The following is a 21,793-nucleotide window of genomic DNA, read 5'->3' as shown; positions in this document are numbered from 1 at the left end:
ACTGGGCAGCAGGAGGACGGAAACAGCTCCAAGAGTAGAAGAAATACGGTTTTGAAGGAGTCCGGGACTCCTGGAATGGCTGCCCCAAAGTAGGCCACTTTGGTTCATTGATTATTTTGAGCTGCAGGCACTAGAAAAACAGCAAATGCAGGGAGTGCTTTCTCTAAGCCCGCTTAGCAGCCTGAAGACAGGTCCTTCCAAAGAGACTCAGCTGTCACCAATCCCCTCCCCAGGAGTGTCATCAGCAGGGACGATGGACTCTTATCACGGGAGAGGAAACTAGAAGTTGGTACCACCGCCAGCAAACTTTGTCACAGGCTATCACACTTCCCATCTAGTCTTCTAGGGGCTCCTGCAGTTTTCCTGAAAGTCACTTGCTCTCCCCTAAGTTGCCCCCTCCCCCCTCCCTTCCCCCTGTGAAGACGATACATCAGCTCTCAGATCTCACTCCTTTAGGGAGTGTCCACTTGTTTTTTCCTATGGTGCCCTGTGCGCATAATACTAAAAACGAATATATTTGCATACATTTTCTGCTGTTAATCTGCCTGTCGTCAGTTTATTTTGTGGACCCAGTTATTTCATGAACCCAGGAGGGTAGAGGGAGAGTCTTTTCTCTCCTACAGCTCATAAAATATTATTCGTGGTCATATGGCCAAAAGCTGCTTACTTTTCAGACCAATGAACTCTTGTTTAGTGAAGGGAATGAAAACAAGTATTTCTGCACTAACTGTGGGCCTGCCAGGCCCTATGCTATGACTTTTTGCAGGTTGTCCCAATTCAGCCTCATGGCAACCCAACACGTCGCCCTCCTGGTCTCTAGTTTGACTTGTATTGTGCAGGACTTGTTCAAAATTCCCTCTTGGGGACATGAAACAAATGATAATTCCAACTGAGGATGGATGAAAAGTAACAACTATGGATACACACAACAACGTACTATGCACATTTATTTATAGGAAGTTCAAGAACAGGCAAAATAAATCTACCGTGATAGAAATCAGCACATGGCTGATCGGACAGGGAAGGGCTTGACTGGGAAGGGGGATGGGCTGCTCCATATCTCAGTTGGGGTGGGGGCTACACAGGTGTTTAGACTTGTCACAATGTATTGTGCATTTCACTATATGAAATTTTACCTCTTTAAAAAAATGTTTTAGAGCCAGCCCTGATGGCCTAGTGGTTAGAGTTCGGCATGCTCTGCTTCGGGGGCCCAGGTTCAGTTCCCAGTCGCAGAACCACACCATGCGTCTGTCAGCAGCCACGTTGTGGTGGTGGCTCACACAGAAGATCTAGAAGGACCTACAACTAGAATATACAACTAGGTACTGGGGCTTTAGGGAGAAAAAAAGAGAGAGAGGAAAACTGGCAATAGATGTTAGCTCAGGGTGAAACATCGTTGTGTTACCCCACCCACCCCCACAGCCATCAAAATAAATGTAATTAAAAAACAAGTTTTAAATGTTAAAGGAGAAAGGTTTAAAAAATCTTAGAAAAACAAACAACAGTGCAGGTTCTGAAGATAGACTGCTGGGTTTAAATCCTGTCTCTACCATATGAGTTTTCTGTGGCTGTGGCAACAAACGTCCACAAACTTAGTGGCTTAAAACAACACGCATTTACTCTCTCACAGTTCCAAAGGCGAGAAGTCTGAAATCGGTACCACTGAGCTGAAATCAAGGCGTCGGCAGGGCTGAGCTCCCTCCAGAGGCCCTCGGGGGGGAATCCGTTCCTTGCTTCGTCCAGCTGCTCGAGGTTGCCTGCGTTCCTTGGCTCGTGGCCCCTTCCTCCATCTTCACAGCCAGCACGTAGCATCTCGCCTCAGTGATCACGTAGCCGTCTCCTCTTCTCTCCTTTCTGTGTCAAGTCCCCCACTGCCTTCCTCTGACAAGGACACTTGTGACTGTGTTTGGGGTGCATCCGGATAATCCAACACAACAAGATCCTTCCATTAATCACATGTGCAGAGTCTCTTTAGTAACATTCACAGGTCCAGGGATGAGGATGTGGATATCTTTGGGGGTCTGTATTCAGCCCACCACGTGCACCACTTACTAGCTGTGTGTCTTGGGCAAATTCCCTCACCTCTCTGTGCCTCAGTTTCCTCATTTTCAGCATAGACATCTTTTAGTACCTACATTATAAGCTGTGAAGGTTAAGTATAGAGTGCTGAGCAGAGGGCTGGGCACACAGTAGATGCTCAATAAATGATAGTTATTACGATTCTTTTATGATCATTGTCATTGTTGTGCCCTTTAATTGTGCCAGGCACATGCTAAGTGTTGGAGATCCAAGAATGAAAAGATTCAGCTCCTGTCCTCTAGGAGTTTATAATCCAGTGGAGATGCACCAATGCAAACAGTGTGTATGAGTTTGCTCAGGCTGCTGTAAGAAAATACCACCTGGGAATTAAACAACAGAGATTTATTTCTCACACTCTGGAGGCTGGACGTCCACGGTCAAGGTGTTGGCAGGGTTGGTTCCTCCTGAGAACCCTCTTGTTGGCGTGTGGACAGCCGTCTTCTCCCTGTGTCCTCATGTGGTGGTTGTCCCTCTGGGTGTGCCTGTGTCCTACCACCTCTTCCTGTAAGGTCACAGTGATATTGGAGTAGGGCCCACCCCAGTGACCTCAGTTTACCTTAGTCACCTTGATAAAGGCTGTTTTTCCAAATACAGTCACATTTTGAGGTTAGGACTTCAACATGTGAACATTAGGCGCACACGATTCAGCCCATAGCACAACGAATAGCAAAATAATTCTGAAAGGCAAGGACGATGTGGACAGGGAAAGGTGGAAAAAGGAGTGGCATCTCCTTGGGGGCACATCTCCTCCTGTGAACAACAGTTCAGTGACCCTTCAGCACATGAGTGACCAGCAACTGAGCACAAACCCGGAAATGGAGGGAGGGTCGTGGAGGATGCGGGTCAGAGCACTGAGCTCCTGCCAGTGTAGGCAGCTGGCAAAGAAGGATAGGTCAGGAGAGGGTGAGGAGGGGAGGGCAGGGAGGAAGGACAAGTCTCAGTCTCCTCTCCTTTGCCTTCCGTCACACGAGGGCAGGGCCACCACGACCGGGCCCATTCCTGATGCCAGCCCATGTTCACATAAACCGATGGGTTTCAACCCCTGGAGCCTGGACCCACTTCTCACCATTGCCTGGAGGCGCGTCAGCAACGCAGAATCTCGGGTCCACCCGGACCCACGGAATCAGAAACTCTAGGGTGAGGGTGGAAGGGGGGGCTGTGGGTGATTTTACAGCCCCCCTGCTCCCCCCAGGCGATTCTGATGCTCCTTGAAAGTTTGAGAACACTGCTACAGTTATATGATGATGCTGAGCTGGATTTCAACTGGGTGGTCCTGCACAGACCCTGGATGGAGAACGAGGCAGCCGTGACCCCAGCTGTGAGGCAAATCCTTGTGTGACCTTTGGAGCAAGAAGGCCGGCTGGGATCCTGGCCGCACACACTGCACCTCCGGAAAGGGAAACTTGGCCCTCACCTCATAGGGTAGGAACGAGATTTCCTATGGATGCTCTCAGTAGGGGTCAGCCATGCACTCGATACCCAGTGGGAGTTCATCTTCCCCCCAGCCGAGCCCCTTGTAGGTGAGGTGTATGGTATTACTGAGTTCTGTTTTGCTGCATCTGCCTTAAGAGAACTTGTGGGGAGGGAGGGCTGGGGAGGAGATGTCTCAATTCTTTAAAAAATTAATTAATTAATTAATTTTGAGGAAGATTAGCCCTGAGCTAACGTCTGCTGCCAATCCCCCTCCTTTTGCCGAGGAAGACTGGCCCTGAGCTAACATCGTGCCCATCTTCCTCTACTTTATATGTGGGACGCCTACCACAGCATGGCTTGCCAAGCGGTGCCATGTCTGCACCCAGGATCTGAACCACTGAACCCCGGGCCGCTGAAGCGGAACGTGCAAACTTAACCGCTGTGCCACCGGGCCGGCCCCTGAGACATTCCAATTTTTCCTCTTAGGAGCTCGTCAAATCCCAAGAGGGCCTTGGCGGTTCCTACACAGATTTGAAGCCCCAAACAGACTTAGGAAAGCTCCAGAGCAGCCGTGAGAAGCAGATGGGAGCCAGACAGCAGCTTTTGCATTCAAGTGACCAAAATAGGCGTTTTAGGGCCCAACTCAGTGTGTTCATTTGCCGGGGCTGCTGTAACAACGTACCACGGGCTTGGTGGCTTAACACAATGGTAGTTAATTGCCTCACAGCCTGGAGGCCACAAGTCTGCAGTGAGGGTGTCGGCAGGGTTGGTTCCCCGTCGTGGGCTCGGAGGAAGAACCCCTCCCTGTCTGCCCTGGTCTCTTGTGGTTGCCAAGGATCCTTGGTTCTCCTGGGCGTGCGGAGCATCACTCGCATCATGGGGCGCTCTCCCTGTATCTTCCCATCCCTCCCTCTGCGTCTGTGTCCCAATTCCCCTCATCAGGATCCCAGTCCTTGGATTTCGGGCTCACCCTGACTCAGTCTGATCTCACCTGAACTTGATGACATCCGCAAAGACCCTCTTTCCATATAAGGTCACATTCACAGGTACCAGGGGTTAGGAGCTCAGCATGTGTTTTCGGGGAACCCAATGCTGCCCAGCACACTGGGTGCTGATGCAGCAGAGCCGTGAGTGACAGCGCCCCTTGGAGCCCACTTCGCTCTGCAGCAGCAGGCAGTGGCACAGGCTCTGGTCAGCCGTGGGGTTTCTCGGAAAGCATTGTTCCTCCGAGGAAGGGGACTTCCCTGGGGAGCGATCGGCTGGACTCTCAGCCCCTTACCAAGTAGTAGCAGCTTCTCGGGATCTGCAAAATAGAGAAAATGAGCACGCGACTGAGGCCATTTTCTGGAACCAGTGATGGCCTATTTAGCCTCATTTAATCGAAAAAAGAAAAAGGAGAAGCAGCACCTTAGATCTTTACGACTTTTTCTTTTTTTTTTTGCCTGAAGGCAATTTAATAAAATGAGGGGTGGGCGGGAACCATAACGAGGGTGGTCTGAAAATAAGTGCCTCAACTGTCCTCCCCATCTGGACAGAATGTTCTGGAAGGAAGTCGTATATGTTTAATGATGTGTTTGTTAGTATTCAAGTTCCCTGTGACTGTTTGGGGGCATTTCTTTAAAGGCATGCTTTTAGGGGAAAAGAAAAAAAAACCCTGCTGGGTTGGGAGAAGAAAATGAGCTGAGCCAAACCTCCACAAATGCTTTGTAAATCCACCCTGCTCTGTTTTGGCTAAAGTGACAGAGAAGCGGGTGACCCCACTTCCCATAAGCAATCTATTGCACGACCTCAAAAGGAAGGAGGAGGTCTGGTCTTGGGGGTGTTGCCCCTTCCAGAACTTTTCAGATCTCTGTCTGTCTGAACCCTGCTTGTTTGTCTCCTTTGACAGAGTGGGTGACTGCTGGCTCAGGGCGAGGGCCTCATCCTTAATACTGCCCTTGTCATTTGACCTTCATCCCTTTGGTCCAAAACTATCTTCAAAAATATGAATATCCCCAGGAAAATATTCCAGGCAGGCCTTGCAAGCATGGCTCAACAGAGGGTCTACAACACCCCAGCTTCTCTCGGAGGGGCTCGTGATCCACAGGTTGCCAAGTTAGGTTGCGTGTCATGGTTTAACCACTCTAGTCACCACTGATGGGGCCTGCCCTCTAGGGTGGCTGGTGGACCACAAAGTGGCAAGTGGCCTGACTTGAGAACTCAGCCTTAGGCATGTGGTAGGCTGAACAATGCCCTTCCCTCCAAGGATGTCCTAACCCCTGTGACCTGCGAATATGTTACTTTGTACGGCAAAAGGGACTTTGCAGATGGGACAAAGTGAAGGATCGTGAGATGGGAGATGACCCTGGATGGTCCAGTGGGCCCTGAATGCCATGACAAGTATTATGTGAGATAGAGAGAGATTTGACACAGACAGAAGAGAAGAAGGCAATGGGATGACAGAAGCAAGATGCTACGCTGCTGGTTTCGAAGATGGGGGAAGGGACCATGAGCTAAGGAGTGCAAGGAAGGCAGTTCCAGGTACTGGGAAAGGCAGGGAACAGGGTCTTCCCTGCAGCCTCGGACAGAGCACAGCCCAGGGGAACTAATTTGGACTTCTGGCATCTAGAACTGTGAGAGAATAAATCGCTGTTGTTTTCAACTCCCCAGTTGGTGCTAATTTGTTACAGCAGCAAGAGGAAACTAATACACCATGCTAAACAATTTCTTTTTGAAGGAGTGATGCCCCCATCCCTGACAGTGAACAGAGACGGGACTGCTTCTCAGGGTGTGTCCACAAAGGAGATGCTGGCTCTGGGTGGCAGGTCATGCGGGAGAATTTCAGAACCCCTTACAGCTCTAAGACTGTTGTGTTAGTTTACTGGGGCTGCCATCAGAAAGTACCACAGCATGGGGGACTTAATCCACAGATTATTGTCTCACCATCTGGAGGCTGGAAGTCCAAGATCAAGGTGTCCTCAGGGCTGGTTTCTCCTGAGGCTTCTCTCCTCGGCTTATAGACGGCGTCTTCTCCTTGTGTCCTCAGCTGGTCCCCTTCTGTGTGTGTCTGTGTCCTGATCTCTTCTTCTTATAAGGACACCAGTCACACTGGATTAGGGCCCATTCTAATGACTTCATTTTACTTCAATCACTTCTTTAAAGACCCTGCCTCCAAATACGGTCACATTCTGAGACCCTGGGATAGGACTTCAGCTTATCAATTTTGATGGGGACACAATTCAGCCCATGGCAACTGTGATGTGTGATGACATCCCTGACATATCTATTTAAGGATATTTTCTTTCTTTCTTTCTTTTTTTTTTTTTTGAGGAAGATTAGCCCGGAGCAAACATCTGCCACCAATCCTCCCCTTTTTGCTGAGGAAGACTGGCCTCGAGCTAACATCTGTGCCCATCTTCCTCTACTTTATATGTGGAACACCTGCCTCAGCATGGCTTGATGAGCAGTGTGCAGGTCCGCACCCAGGATCTGAACCAGTGAACCCTGGGCCACCAAAGCAGAATGTACGAACCCAACCGCTGTGCCACCGGACTGGCCCCTAAGGGTATTTTCTTAGACACACGTCTGCTTTCCTTTTGGGGGCTCTTGTGGCTGTGTATAAAAGGAGGGAAAAGTTCCAAAGTGAAGACTCATGATGCTGGGAACTCCCTACAGCTTGAAGTCTTGCTTCGAGCCACTTCTCACGGGGAGGACCCTGTGGGTGTGCTCCAGCCTCCGAAGCTCCGAGCAGCCCCAGAGCTCAGGGTGGTCTGCCTGCCCCTGTTTACGGCTTGGGCCCATTCTAGGACTTCTCCTCCCGACACACGGCAAACCATGCTTAGCTGTCCATGATGCATCGGGCCTCTGCCAGAAAGCCGGCCAAACAGATGGAAAACCCACCCTGCGGACTGAAATAGAAACTCACTTGTTTTCCAATGTGTGACAAAGGAGGGAGGTATTTAATTTTGAAAGGAGCTGAGCCGGCTTTTTATGGGTCATTTTTTCTGGAGCAAAATCCTCCCTAGTAATCTCCTAGGATGACCTTCTCACCCATCTATTGCTATTTTGGATGGGAGAATTCTCTCTTGTTGGGGGGCTGTCCTGTGCACTGCAGGATGTTGAGCAGCATCCCTGCCCCGACCCATTGGATGCCAGTAGCACTCCTGCCCCATTTGTGCCAACCCAAAATGTCTCCAGTTGAGACAGACTGATCTACCTAAACCACAGAGAAAAAAAGAATGGGTGGAAAGGATGGCCTGGTGTCCTGGCTTTGCCTTCTGTGTTGAGACGGCAATAAGCTGTATGCGGATAATGGCTTAAAATGTTTACAGTGGATGGAGGGAATACCAGGGAAGGAATGCGCCTGTGTCAGCAGTGTGTAAGGGTGACAGGAGGCCAGCCTCACTGGCTGTTGAGTCAGACGGCTCCTCCACTGGCCTCCTGGGTGGTCCAGGGCTGCAGGTGAGAACAGAATATCATCTGAGGAGCCTTGGAGTCCATCTTCACTCCTCCCCAGTGATGCTCTGAGTAGGGGACCCTGCCCACGTTTGTAAACTCAGCTCCCTGCACCTTCCCCACTCCTTCCTTCCTTTCCAGCCACACGAACACTCGATTGCCCTTTGAACGCCCCAGACCTTCCTACCTCAGGGCCTTCACATTTGGTGCTTTGCCCACACCCGAAGCTTTCCTCCTGTGTTTTTGCTTTCCTGGCTCCTTTTCATCATTGAGGTCTTAGCTTGGCTGTGGCTTGCTCATCCATCTAAAATCACCCCAGTTCTCTTCAGTATATCACTTTGTCTTATTTTCTTCGTTGCATGAGTCATTATTTGTAGACAGGGCTACGGAGGCCCTAGCTTGCAGCTTTGTCAGGGGCTGCCCCTGCCTGCGTCCTCTCATGTGGTTCCTCACAGCCACGGGAGTTTCCAAAAGTCCAAGACACGCCTGTGCTGGCTGCCCTCCACTGCCAAGCATGGGCTGCCCCTTCACGCCCATCCCCACCCTCATTCTGAGCACCAGGGAGGTCTTTCCCAGCCTTCTGTGGGCTCTGCACTGGGCTTCTTTATTTTTGGGCAGGGCTCCAACCATGCCTGCCTTCCATGAGCACAAAATGTATACCTCATTGGAATGGGCCCTCCTGTGGCTCATTTTCAGACCTCCAGAAGGAATCTCAACCTGCTTTCTGCCCAGACTTTAAAGGAGGGCACAGAAAAGGGGGAGGAAGGTCAACGGAGTTGAGTTGAAGATAGCCACGCCTAAGTCATTTTGCTGCCCTAATAAGAAATTTTTGTCACAGCTGATGCAATATGGCACCTGGCTGTGCATCTCAAGTGGCAATAATCACACCCAGCTGAGCCCCAGGCCCTTCGTGCTGTATTAAATGGTAGCTCCCCCAGCCCTGGCCAGAAAGAGACCTTCCTAATTAGGCTCCTGGAAACAGGTGGTAATTGAGTTCTTATCCATCTTCCCAACCTCCTTTGCCCTGAGGGTACATCAACTGGTCTAGAAGTGTGAAGGTGGGAGAGTAAAGCCAATGGAGTGTGTTGACCTCACGCCAAATTAGCCCCAATTAAGAAACTGGGAATGGCCTGCATGTGAAAAACACGTGGCAGACTTTTTACTTGTAAAATTTATCTGACAATTTGTTCTGTTTGATGCAATCCATCCTCCATGTTGCTTACTTTTCTAGAATCCGTCCAGGGGCATTGAAAAGACAGAAGGGAGACTAAGATGCTCAGGACAAACCTAGTTAAAAAGATTATCATATTTTGACAAGGATTATTTTTGAAATGTTACGACCTGTCACTCACCTGGCTGTATATATCTTTTAACGTATAATTCTGAAATACGTGACATGCCTTAAAGAAAAAGCATGAAAATACATATGATATGGGCATTTATTACTTCTGTGGTCATGCCCGAGATTTTCAAAAATGAAGTTCTCAAAAGACCTTTATTCTAGTGGCAAGAAAAAAGATCTTTCTTTCTTCATTTAAACCTCAAACAACAAAATACTTCTTTTGAGGTTTGTGGTAAATGCAATTCATTGTTCTTAATGGGCACACATGAAGTCTTTTATTATGAGCAACCTTGCTTTATAGGAGTTATCGAAAATTATCTAACAAACAAAACACTTAAAAACTTGGATTTGCCGCACAGTTAAAAATGAAACAGAGCGGTCTTTAGATTAGGGTGCGTTTTATGGCCAAGTGGAGGGCCCTGTCTCTTTGAACATTCCGGAGTCGACCATTTATTACACAAGAACAAAGGGGCAGGCGCCTTAACTTATGTACCAACTACAGTGACTTAAAACAAATCTCAGGAGCCATCAAATTTCTACAGTTGAGACGTTTTTCCCAGGAAGGAAGGCTGCACCCGGCCCCTGCCCAGAACATCCATCGCGTAGTGTGAGAAAACCACCTCCCTTGGTTGGAATGTGCCACTTCTGTGATGAAGGGGGACTTAGCTCTGGCCATGCATTCACTTTGAAGAACAAGTAACTTGGTTACTTATGGAGTAGTGGGTTGGTAAGATCAAAAACAATCAGGGGGAAGCCTCAGGCTCTGGGTATTGCTCCATGTGTGTTCCCAGAGAAAACGGAACTTGGTGTGTGTGTGTGTTAAAACACACATAACATAAAATTTACCATTTAAATCATTTTCAAGTGTAGAGTTCAATGGCATTAAGTACATTATACTGTTGTACAATCAGACCACATCCATCTCCAAAAAATTTTCATCTTCCCAAATTCAGACTTGGTACCCATTAAATGACTCCTCATTCTCCCCTGCCTTCAGCCCCTAGGAACCACCATTCCACTTTCTGTCTCTATGCATTTGACCGCTCTATAGGGACCTCATAAAGTGGAGTCATGCTGTATTTGTCCTTTTGTGACTGGCTTATTTCACTTAAAATAATGTCTTCAAGATTCATCCATGTAGCAAAATGTCAGAGTTTCACTCCTTTTTAAGGCTAAAGAATATTGCATTGAGTGTCTATGCATTTTGCTTATCCATTCATCTGTCAATGGACATTTGGTGAAAACAGAACTTTTCATATTATTAGCTTGTACACGGACAAGACTTATTCTAAAGAGCATTCCTCAAGTTTACTGAAGAATTTGCCCCGTCTTTTTAATCCAACGGAAAAAAACAGACGATGAAAGACAAAAGTACGAGGGCAAATAGCACATATTTAGATAATACCAAATATGTAAACAAGGATGTCATTTCCCCCCGCTTTTTTTTTTGTTGTTCTGGAAGAATATTCAGGGTACAAAGTCTACGTTTCAAAAATAGAATTTATGAGTCTAATCATATTAACTCAACAGGGAGCATAAATGCCAAAACAGCCTCCGTGAGTCATCTCTTGGATTCTAAAAGGAATCAGCTTCAGACAGGAGTTCTCTCTTCTTTGAGGTTTGTTTTAAGAAGTTCCAAAGTAAACAGCAAAATAACAAAATGCCTGGAGCCACAGATCTCAAAGCAGCCCTTCAAAACAGCAGCCCTGATGCCAGAAGTGGGGGGCTGGCTCTGGGCTGGTGGGACACCCCTGCTCAGGCGGGACAGGCTTGCCAATCCTTTCCTGGGGCTCATGGATCATGCTAGGTCTCAATTCGGTTAAGAGACCATGATGTTGTGGGGGCGGTTGGTAGAGAAGGAGAGTGTGAGAGAGGAAACAAAGCGATCTGGGGGTTTTTGAAGAACCATAACCATTTTTGAAAATAAATGCCATCCAGTAGCACCAAGTTGATTTACTGATTTTTCTGTTTCTAGTTATCAGCCGACGTCTAGAGCAAGCTTCAATTTAGGGCTTCCGTGGCTTGCTGCAGAATTACATCATTTCTGCCACTGTGTGGGCCAGCGTGAGCTGCTGGGCTAGGATCTGACTCCCTGGTCTCTGAGGCATCCACGCCTCTTGACCTTCCCCATCGCATTCACAGGGCGCTTTCTCCCACCAGGACTGCTGGGTTCATCACCGGCTCCTCTCTTGTTTTAAAGTCATCACTGGATTGTTTTATTGGCTCATCTTTTATTTATTGGCTCATCACCCCCTACGTCTTGGGGACAAACCTCTCTGTCAAGACTAATCAAGCCCATGTCTACACCACCACAAATACCCCAGTGAATCAGAGTGGATGCCCACCAGGCTCTCCAGAACCTACCAACACGGAACAGGTGTGCTTTGGCGACTCCCATTTTCTAGGTCTGGGTGGGCCAGGTGTGCTGCTGACATTAACTCCTTCTTATGATCAAGTTAGTTCAGTGATCAAATAAGTTAGGGAAATGCCAGGTTCACCAATGATAAATATGCATATTTACCGCAAGAATTATCAGAAATTTAATGTGCATTGGGAACCTCCAGGGGACAGATAGGGGACGACACACTTTCCAAATGTGGCTAATTATCAAACCCTCTTATCAAGGAACATCTCCCTGGAACAGAGTCAGAATACACTGAAGAAAACCCCAATTTAGACATCTGTTAAATGCAGTAATTTAATATGGTGTCCAACGCACAGTAGAGAATCAACAATGTCTCAGTCGTGCTTCAGGGACCACATATTAAATCCACCAATAATCGCAGCCTCTCTTTCCCGACCCACGCCCAAGGGCCCCCCATTCTGTAATGCCAGCTTGATCTTGATCTTTTGGTTTAGGTGTGAGAAAAGAGACGGGGTCTTGGAAAGGGAGAAAATGGTGGGGTTTTCAACAGAAAGCTTTGGGAACTACTGTTGCACAAAAAAGGCACAGGGAAAACAAGGAGAGTGTCCTGGGAGAGGGTGGCTGCGTTTGTTTGGGGAGGGGGGAGAGAGAGAGAGAGAGAGAGAGAGAGAAAGTTTCAAAGAACTGAAATGTGGGATACAGAGAGAAAGATGGAGAAAGAAGGTAGGAAGAAGTTTTACTGTGTGTTGTGACGGAACCTTCCTCTGGCCTTTTTGAGTGACTTCATTTGTTCTTGGCTTTATGCTTTCCTTGCTGGGTTGTTGGGTTTTTCAATCAGACGCCATCCACGGCTGGCTTCAGGGTCCCGGGACGTCGACCCGACTCACTGTGGGCTTCACTGATAATAATATCAACTGTTTGCGGTGATTCTTGTCATCCTGCTCCTGAAGGTCTTCTCGCTTGATCTCCCCAGGAGAGGATATTGGAACTGGAACCGTGGATCTGGGAACTGACCCTCAGCTTTATCAGGTTCCCCTGACGGCTGATCACTTTGATTGAGTCAAATGCCACCTAAAACCCCAAATCTCTAAATTATGGGGAAGACCTGGCCAAGGAAAGCAAAACCCGGACAATTCAAGGGACTCCCTTTTCCAGGGTCTCAGACAGCAAGGTGAGCTTTGGTTTCTAGTGGGTAGACCTGACAGGTCTCCTCCAGCCTCTGCCCAGGTATCAGGATGCGGGAACACCTCCAGGGGAGTCAGAGCAGGCCCCCACCTGCATCACTGCCATCCCCTCTGCCCCCAAAGAAAACGGACAGGTGGACTAGTGCTTCGGCCCTGCTCAGATCCCAATGGTGAGTCCCCATCCAGGGGTTCCGCCCAACTTTATGAAATCAAATGGGAACATTTTGTTTCCTGCTGGTAATTTCCGCCTAAGGCGTGTCCGCTGGTGACCTCAAGGCCTGCTTTGAAATCAATCTCCAAAGCACAAAAGGATTCTTTTTGCACCTTTTTTCTTCAAGGGACTTCCAAATCAAGGATCTGATAAGCACAGTTGATGATTAAACAGAACGAGCTGGCCACTGGGAGAGCTCTGACTTGCTCTGATAAAGGCCTTTTGAGCTTGGTGGAAAACCAGAATCTCTTTTTCTGTTTTTGTTTGTCTCAGCCTTTTCTTTGGGGGACCTGGATTCAAGTCTTGAAAGCACTGAGGTTTGCGGGAAGGTTCTGTCAGTTGGGGCATCTGTCCTTGGTGTTAATTGCCGAGGGGTCTAAATGAAACGGTCACCCGACCAGCCAAGGACACTTTTGGAAATGATTTGGGTATGATGTATCTTTCAATATTTTAATTTCTTATTTTTAAAATTGGAAGAGGTTAAAAGAAATGGGAGGGGATGCGGGAGGAGGAGTATGGGAGAGAGGCAGCTTGACTGGGTAAGCCCCGAACAGCCAGTTTTGCCTTCGTGTTCTGTTGGGCTGTGGGCCCTGGGCAAGACGGGCACATTCACACACTTATCAAACAGCCAGCGTTGACTCTACGCGAACAACAGCTGTTATCGGACAGGTTCTTCTTTCATTATTCATTCATTTGTTCGTTCCATCACCATGTTCCCTGGTGCTGATGAGGGTCCAGCAGCGGTCCGGGGGCCCACATGGAAGCTTTTCCCGATGTCCATCTTGGGCCCCTCGACCCAAAGAGGCTGACACAACCAGCACGGGGTAGGCCGAGAGCTCCTCAAACACAAATCATAAGTTTCTTTTGTAAGTAAGACATGGCTGGGGAAACCAACCAAACAGCGTAGAAGGATTTATCTCGGAAAACAAGAGTGCCTGCCCAACACTCCCCATCACTGTCTAGCTCCACGGAAGTAACCCTTTTAAATGAGATTTCTAACTATTTCTGTTTCTAGTCCTTACGGTAACCACTGCCAGGTTGCTAAGTAATGTATGCATACTGCTTAAAAAATATCCGTTTTTGGCAATATCTATAGGCTTTCTGTCATGAGAAACGAGGCAGCTCATCTCCTCTTCTGCCCTCCTGCCAATATAGTCATTACACTATTTTGGTCCCTGGACTGGTTGACTCTGTAAGTCAAAATAATAGGTTTGTTGCGTCTTCAACAGTGTGTCTTAGGCGCTCACTTTGAAAGAGAAAGATGTTAGTGCCCTGGCCACCGCCCCCCTCGCCAGCCTCTGCCTCTGCCACGCCCTCTCCCTACCTCCTTGCACCCCTTCCAACAGAGCTGGACCTCCCCCCACCCTCCCTGCCCCCTCTCCCACCCCCTGCCCCAGGTATCCAGCTGTCTTTGGAACCCACATCAGCTCTCACTTGCTCCCTTCTCTCGAAGCCAGACGTTTCTCCCTCCCCTTCCCGAAGAAGTCAGTTACATAGCACTACTTCTCTTCAGTATTCCTAGCTTTGGACATTTGGAAAGGTCTGGAATACACCTTTTTAGCAGATGGCTGTGATGCAAGTGATCTGAAAAAGGCAGTCTGAATCTTATAAAACAGGTGACATGAAATAGCAGTTCTAATCTGTGCAATGACAAAACTAAATGGGATTACAGTTTGCAGCCAACCCTACGGCAAAGTATAATGTATTATACTCAAAGATAGCATTGGGGGCTAGAATTCATTCTTTCCTCAAATATTTACTGCACTAGGTCTGACTGTGAATAACGCATTTCCTTTTGTATTGTGTGCGTGTGTGTGTGTGTGTGTGTTTACTTTTCAGATGCTTTTACATATTTCTAATTCCAGGAGTATTTATTCAAGGTACTGTTTCAAGAAAAAGAAGGTCTTCATAAATGGGTGCGACAGGCCCCTGCCTGTCCAGGGGAGGGCCTGCAGGCACCCCAGGTGAGGAAGGAAAAGCCAGGAAGGCCTTTTCTTTCTCTGATTTATATAGAGATAAATAGGCGAGGACGAGATAAGAGTTAGCTCTATTTTCAGGAGGCGAGTTTGTTTGGTTAACATAGGCTCATCTATCTCCTTCTCTCCCTCCCGCCCTCCTTCCATTCCTCTCTCCCTCCCTCCTTTCTTCCTTCTTTCCTCCCTCCCTCTTCCCTCTTTTTTTCTTTCTTCAATCCTTATTTCTCACAAAAAAATCTAGGAAACCAAAACACAAATTTCAGTAACCTTATAGGCATCCCTTTGATTAGCTCCAGTGAATAAAATAACCAAATCATCATTTGAGGGTTTTTTTTTTTTGAGGAAGATTAGCCCTGAGCTAACATCTGCCACCAATCCTCCTCTTTTTGCTGAGGAAGACTGGCCCTGAGCTAACATCCATGCCCATCCTCCTCTACTTTGCATATGGGATGCCTGCCACAGCATGGCTTGACAAGCAGCGCATGGGCTCATGCCCGGGATCCGAACTGGAGAACCCAGGGCCACTGAAGCAAAATGCGTGAACTTAACCACTATGCCACTGGGTGGGCCCTGACTTTTTTTAATTGAGATTTTACAGCAAAATTGAGGAGAAGGTCCAGAGATTTCCCGTTTACCCCCTGTCCCCACACATGCACAGCTGCCCCCATTATAAACATCCCTCAGCATTGTGGTACATTTGTTACAACTGATAGACCTATGTTGACATAATCACCCAAAGTCCATAGTTGACGTTAGGGGTCACTCTTGGCGTGGTGCATTCTATGGGTTTGGACAAATGTATAATGATATATATCCATCAGTATACTGTCATGCAGACTACTGTCACTGCCCTAAACAGCCTCTCTGTTCTGCCTGTTCAGCTCTCCCTCATGCTCAACCCCTGCCAACCACTGAGCTCTGTGCTGTCTCCGTAGTTTTGCCTTTCCCAGAATATTATATAGTTGGAATCAAACAGTATGAAGGGCTTGTCAGACTGGCTTCTTTCACTTGGTAATATCCATTTAAGGTCCCTCCATGTCTTTTCAAGGCTTGATAGCTCATTTCTTTTCAGCACTGAATAATATTCCATTGTCTGGATTTTTCCATCACCTACTGAAGGCCATCTTGGTTGCTTCCAAGTTGTGGCAATTATGCAGAAAGCTGCTAGAAACATCTATGTGCAGATTTTTCTGTGGAGAGAAGTTTTCAACCCCTTTGGGTCAATACCAAGGAGCTCGATGGTTGGATTGTGTGATAAGAGTATGTTCAATTTTGTAAGAAATTGCCCAACTGTCTTCCAAAGTGGCTGCACCGTTTTGCATTCCTCCCAGCAATGAATGAGAGTCACTGTTCCTCATCCTCACCAACATTTGGTGTTCCAGATTTTGGCCATTCTAATAGGTGTGCACTGGTATCTCATTGCCTTCTTTTGCATTTCCCTGATGACATAGGATGTGGAGCATGTTTTCATATGCTTATTTGCTGTCCATATATCTTCTTTGATGACTTGTCTATTAAGGTGTTTGGCCAATTTTTTTTTTGGTGAGGAAGACTGGCCCTGAGCTAACATCTAGTGCCAATCCTCCTCTTTTTGCTTGAGGAAGATTGTCGCTGAGCAAACATCTGTGCCAATTTCCCTCTACTTTTTGCATGTGGGATGCCACCATAGCATGGCTCGATGAAAGGAGTATAGGTCCACGCCCAGGATGTAAATCCCCCAATACCAGGCCACCAAAGCGGAGTGCGCAAACCCAACCACTGAGCCACCTGGCCGGCCCCTCAATTTTTTAATTGGGTTGTCTGTCTTCTTATTGTTGAGTTTTTTGAGGTCTTTGTGTATTTTGGATAACAGTCCTTTATCAGATGTGTCTTTTGCAAATATTTTCTCCCAGTTTTGGCTGGTCTTCTCATTCTCTTAATATTATCCTTCACATAACAGAAGGTTTTTAAAAATCAATTATTTCTTTCAGGGATCATGCTTTGGTGTTGTATCTAAAAAGGCACCACCATACCAAGGTCATCAGATTTTCTCCTATGTTATCTTCTAGGAGTTTCCTAGTTTTGCGTCTTAGCTTTAAGTCCATGATCCATTTCGAGTTAATTTTTGTGAAGAGTATAAGGTCTGTGTCTAGCTTCATGTTTTGCATGTGGATGTCCAGTTGTTCCAGAACCGTTTGTTGAGAAGACCATCTTTGCTCCATTGTATTGCCTTTGCTCCTTTGTCAAACATCAGTGGATTATATTTCTGGGCTCTCTGTTCTGTTCCATTAGTCTATTTGTCTTTTCTTTTTCTAATACCACACTGTCTTGATTGCTGTATCTTTATAGTGAGTCTTGAAGTCAGGTAGGGTCCGTCCTCCAACTTTGCTCTTCTCCTTCTGTATTGCCTTGGCTATTCTGGGTCTTTCGCCTCCCCATACAAACTTCAGAATGAATTCGTCATCATTTGATTTTTACAAGGTGCATAAAATTTATTATGGAAAAAAACCTCCAGGGGCAAAGAGAAATGCTTACTCGGAGCCAGCCTCTGCAGGCAACATCTCATTTCACTCTTACAACAGCCTACAAAGGCAGTATTCTGACTACCATTTCTTTAGAGATGGGGACACCAAGTCTAGAAGGGGCTAATTAGCCTGAGGTCATTCAGCGAGTAAATGGTAAAGTTGAATTTGAACTCTTGATACTATACCCAGGTCCCACTGATTAGGAACACGCAACACACACCTTCTAACAAGAATACACAAATCAACCTGGTTGTACAGATGTGCGTTCACATTGTGCCCATTAAGGGTCCATCTAAGTCATCCAACCTGGAATTTCAAGTCACTTCAGCCCAAATACAATTCACCTGGTTAAACTGTGTCCTTGAGGTGACACATCTGCCCTGAGTTCATGCCTAGTACCGAAAATGTCCACAGCGGCATTTAGACAATGGCTTTAGTTAAAAAGCCCAGTTTAAACAAAGTGAAAATGAATAAAATTTCCAACGAAGGGCTCGGAACAAACCCCCAGGTCATCCTGATCCCGTCTTCTGAAGTTGTTCTATAGAATGTGTCTCATTGCTTCTGTTTCTGTGTCTCTTTTTGACTTCAGACATATCTTCTCTTTAATGCCTTTCAAAAAGGGGGGGCGAGTATTTCTCTGTGCTTCGTATTATGTGCTGAAGTAGTCACTGACACCAAGACGAGCAGCTGGCCCAGGCCATGCATAAAGAGGCCAGTTCAGTGTGTGTGGCCCTCGGCTTTCAGGGGACAGCTCCTCTTTTAACTTCTTCCTAGAGGAGGGATGGGGTCAGAGGAAGCCGCCTCCGCGAAGTAATGATCTTTTCCACGGCGAGACAATGAACTGAAGACGTCTCTCCCTCCCAAGGCCGGGCCTTCTGAAGTCAGGTCCCGCTGCACATGATTCCTTTGGAGAGACGAAGGGTGGCTGCTTCTAAATGGGGGTTTGATGGGGGAGAGAGTCTCCCCAGGCTCAGCCTCATAGGAAACCCCCCATGTGGAAATACAGGTCTTCAAGGTTCTTTCACTCGAGTCGAGTTTTCTCTCTTCCGCCCCACTAGCACGATAACAACGCTCACCGGTGAGCGCCGACAGCCTGCCACCATGCCCTCAGACAGTGTGGCGCGCTGGGAGCGCTCTCCTGGGAGTGAGGTGTGCTGATACCCTAACGATGAATCCGTCCTGTGGACTAGAAAGGAAGGAACCGAGCCCAGGAGCCTCCCGGAGGCCTCCCTTGGCCAGCACAGGGAGAGGAGGGCAGAGGCGGCCCCCCACCCCCAGCTGCCTACCCGTTCAACTGGGCTCTCCTGGTGACAGGCAAGCAACCAGCAGCCTGTGCCCACGTGAGGGCAGGATGTCATCTAGAGGTTACTTCACCGCACCAACCGCCAGCCACTCTCTTGCCCTCCTTCCTTAACCCTTTGGCACCTGGAGAGCTGGGCCCCGCCTTCTGACCTCATTTGACCTCCTTCCCCCAGAGACACGGGGGCGTCGGCGGGTCCACCCGGGGTCTGAGCCAGGGGTGCTGTCCATCTCGGATTTGCCCTGTGCCTCGGCGAGCTGTCCCCTCTCTTCCTCCTTCTGTACCACCGGCCACGATGCTTTACAGCGGCCTCACCGCAGGGGCGACTCCATTAGGGAACGTTCTGGAAGTTCTTGGGAGACACCGAGAGCTCCAAAAAGTTGTCCTCATGGCGCTGGTCTCCCTGGGGAAGCGTGGCCTCCGTGTTTTCCAGTCCCTTCTTTTCCGGGGAAGCCTTAGAGGCTCCTCTCATTCAAGTGGGATGACACCCGGTGGGGTGGGGGAGAGAGAGGGAGGCTGTGGGGTGTGTGTGGTGCGGTGCGTGTGGTGTGTGTTGTATTGTGTCGTGTGGTATGGTGTGTGTGCGGTGTCTGAGTGTTGTGTGTGTCTGTGTGGTGTGTCTATGTGTGTCTGTGTGTGTGGTGTGTTTGGGGGGGTATATATGTATGCAGTGTGGTATGTGTTGTGTTGTGTGATGTGGTGTGGTGTGTGTGGTATCTGTCTGTGTGGTGTGTCTATGTGTGGTGTATGTGTGTGTGTGGTGTGGGGTGTGTGTGTTGTGCACGTGTATTGTGTCTGTGTGCGTCTGGGGTGTGTGTGGTATGTGTGTTGTGTGGTGTGGGGGGTGTGTGTTGTGTGTCTGTGTAGTGTGTCTTTGTGTGTCTGGGGTGTGTGTGTTGTGTGTAGTGTGTTCGTGTGTGGTATGTGTGTGGGTGTTGTACTGTGTGGTGTGGGATGTGTGGTGTCGTGCGTGTGTGTGGTGTCTGTGTGCGCGGCGTGTGTCCTCCCAGGCACGGGGCCCAGCCGTCCCGGGGAGGAGGGACCGAGTCTGGGTGGGTGACCCGGCGGGGCCCTGAACTCCGTTGGGAGAACACCGCCCACGCCGGGGCCGCCGCCAGGAGCCGCGCCGCCCACGCGGGGCCGTCCAGCCCGCGGCAGAGGAGCAGGCTTCCAGCTGACACGGAGATTTAGTGCTTCTTAAAACCAGCCCACATTGCTGCTGCTCTGCTGCTGCGGCCTCATCTCTGCAAACCTTCATCAGAATCCGCCTCCCGCCCCCAGAAAAGGCTCGGTTTGCACAAGTGCTGACCGCGCTCCGCTTTCTCCCTCCTTGTTTGTGCCCACCCTGCTGAGGGCAGGTGGCGCAGGGGTGGGTCGCTCCCCTCCACTCTCGTTCGCTGCTGTCGCTCCCCCGCGGCTCTGCAGGGCCGCGCCCGGAATTCTCCCGAAGGAAGCCTGGGCGCGAGCAGGGCTGTGTGCTCTGCAGAGCGGGCAAGCGGAGGGCAGAGGACAGCGGATGGCTGCATCCTTTGCCCTTCCCGCAAACACGGAGCTGGCGTTGCAGAGCAGCATGGAGTGTCCCCATTCCCTCCTATGGCAGAGCCGTCAGAGGAGCCCGGACGCTGGGAGAGACCCCTTCTGGGCAGAACTCACCCAGAGAGCATCCTCCCTCCCCCGGAAAGCGGACTTGGTCGGGAGCAGGGGGAGCAGGATGTGGCTCTTGACAACATCATTTCCTCCTCATTTGCTTTCTTCCTCGCTGTCCACCAGTTGAAAGATCCCTGTGGCTTTTTCTTAAAAAAATTAAGATATAATTCACATACCATAAAATGCACCATTTAAACCATTTTAAGGTGTACAGTTCAGGGCTTTTGAGTGTATTCACCAAGTTGTGCAGCCATCACCACTATCTAATTCCAGAACATTTTCATTCCCCCTCCAAAGAAATCCTGTACCCATTAGCAGTCTCTCCCTAGCTCCACAACCCCCCACAGCCCCTGGCAACCACTGGCAACCACTGGCAACCACCTGCTACTTTCTCTCTTTCCCGGTTAGATGATTTTGGACATTTCACATAAATGGAATCGTAGAATGTGTGGGCTTTTGTGAGTGGCTTCTTCCACTTACCATAAAGGTGTCCTGGCTCATCCACGCTGCAGCACGGATCGGTGCTTCAGTCCCTTCCACGACTGAATAATATCCCATTGTATGGCCAGAGAGCATGTTTATTTATTCATCGGTTGGTGGACTCTTGTGGCTTTTAAGTGTCCTTGCTCCACGGACCCACCTAGCCTCTCCTCGCCAAAGGCAGGGGATCTGTTGTCCACTGTTGGAATTTTCCGGTAGACTTGGTTCAATGAGTCCATCAGTTCCCGGCTGAGCAAATAACCGAAGTGAACCTGGGTTGGAATATCTGAGTCACTATGCTTGGTTCTGTCACAGATCAAGTGACTGCAGGGTCTCTTGGCACCCCTTCACCTCACCTGGCCTGTTTCTCCATCTGTAAAAGAAGGACTTGAACCATACCTTCTCTAACCTCTCTTCTGGCTCCACCATTTTAAGACCGTTTAGCCAAGCAATGAACAAGTAGCCTCATGTTGCCTTTTGAAGAAAGTGAGAAAAGCAAGCTGTGGACTGACACGGTTTGATGCATCTGTAATATCCTGAAAATGCTTTTTAAATAATAATCTGGGTCAATCCCCAGAAGGAGTTTGTAGCAGGTTTCCAAATGACAGAAAATTACTGTGAATGACAGGGAAGGAATGAGGGGCCAAATTAAAAAGAAGAAATATAACAGGAACATATGTAAAGTCTGGCATTTAGTTCCAAAACCCAACAGAACAGCTCCCGGCTTGGAGAGAGAAAGCCAGGCAGTGCCCCTTTATAAAAGGGTTTTGGTTGACTCTAAATAAATCTCATTATAAGCCGCTATTGGATTGAACCGCCAACACAGTTAATGTGATTTTAGATTATATAGGAGTATAG

The 21,793-nt window shown here is 48.5% G+C and overlaps 1 long non-coding RNA gene across 2 annotated transcripts; it reads right to left on the bottom strand.

Moving 5' to 3' along the window:
• Nucleotides 1–932: 932 nt before the first annotated feature.
• Nucleotides 933–21,392, bottom strand: LOC139040991 (uncharacterized). 2 transcript variants are annotated; one of them, XR_011495411.1, is made up of 4 exons: nucleotides 20,936–21,392; nucleotides 20,462–20,601; nucleotides 6,415–13,864; nucleotides 933–4,795 (listed from the first exon to the last, which is right to left on the bottom strand). It is a non-coding gene; the product is annotated as an uncharacterized lncRNA (long non-coding RNA). The 2 variants fall into 2 exon arrangements; XR_011495410.1 differs by lacking the exon at nucleotides 20,462–20,601 and having other exon boundaries at nucleotides 6,415–13,867.
• Between the last annotated feature and the right edge of the window lie 401 nt (nucleotides 21,393–21,793).

This window comes from Equus asinus, chromosome 18, assembly GCF_041296235.1.
Source record: "Equus asinus isolate D_3611 breed Donkey chromosome 18, EquAss-T2T_v2, whole genome shotgun sequence".
Taxonomy (NCBI): Eukaryota; Metazoa; Chordata; class Mammalia; order Perissodactyla; family Equidae; genus Equus; species Equus asinus.
Note: the sequence above shows the minus strand (reverse complement) of the source record. Positions and strands in the feature narration are given on the sequence as shown.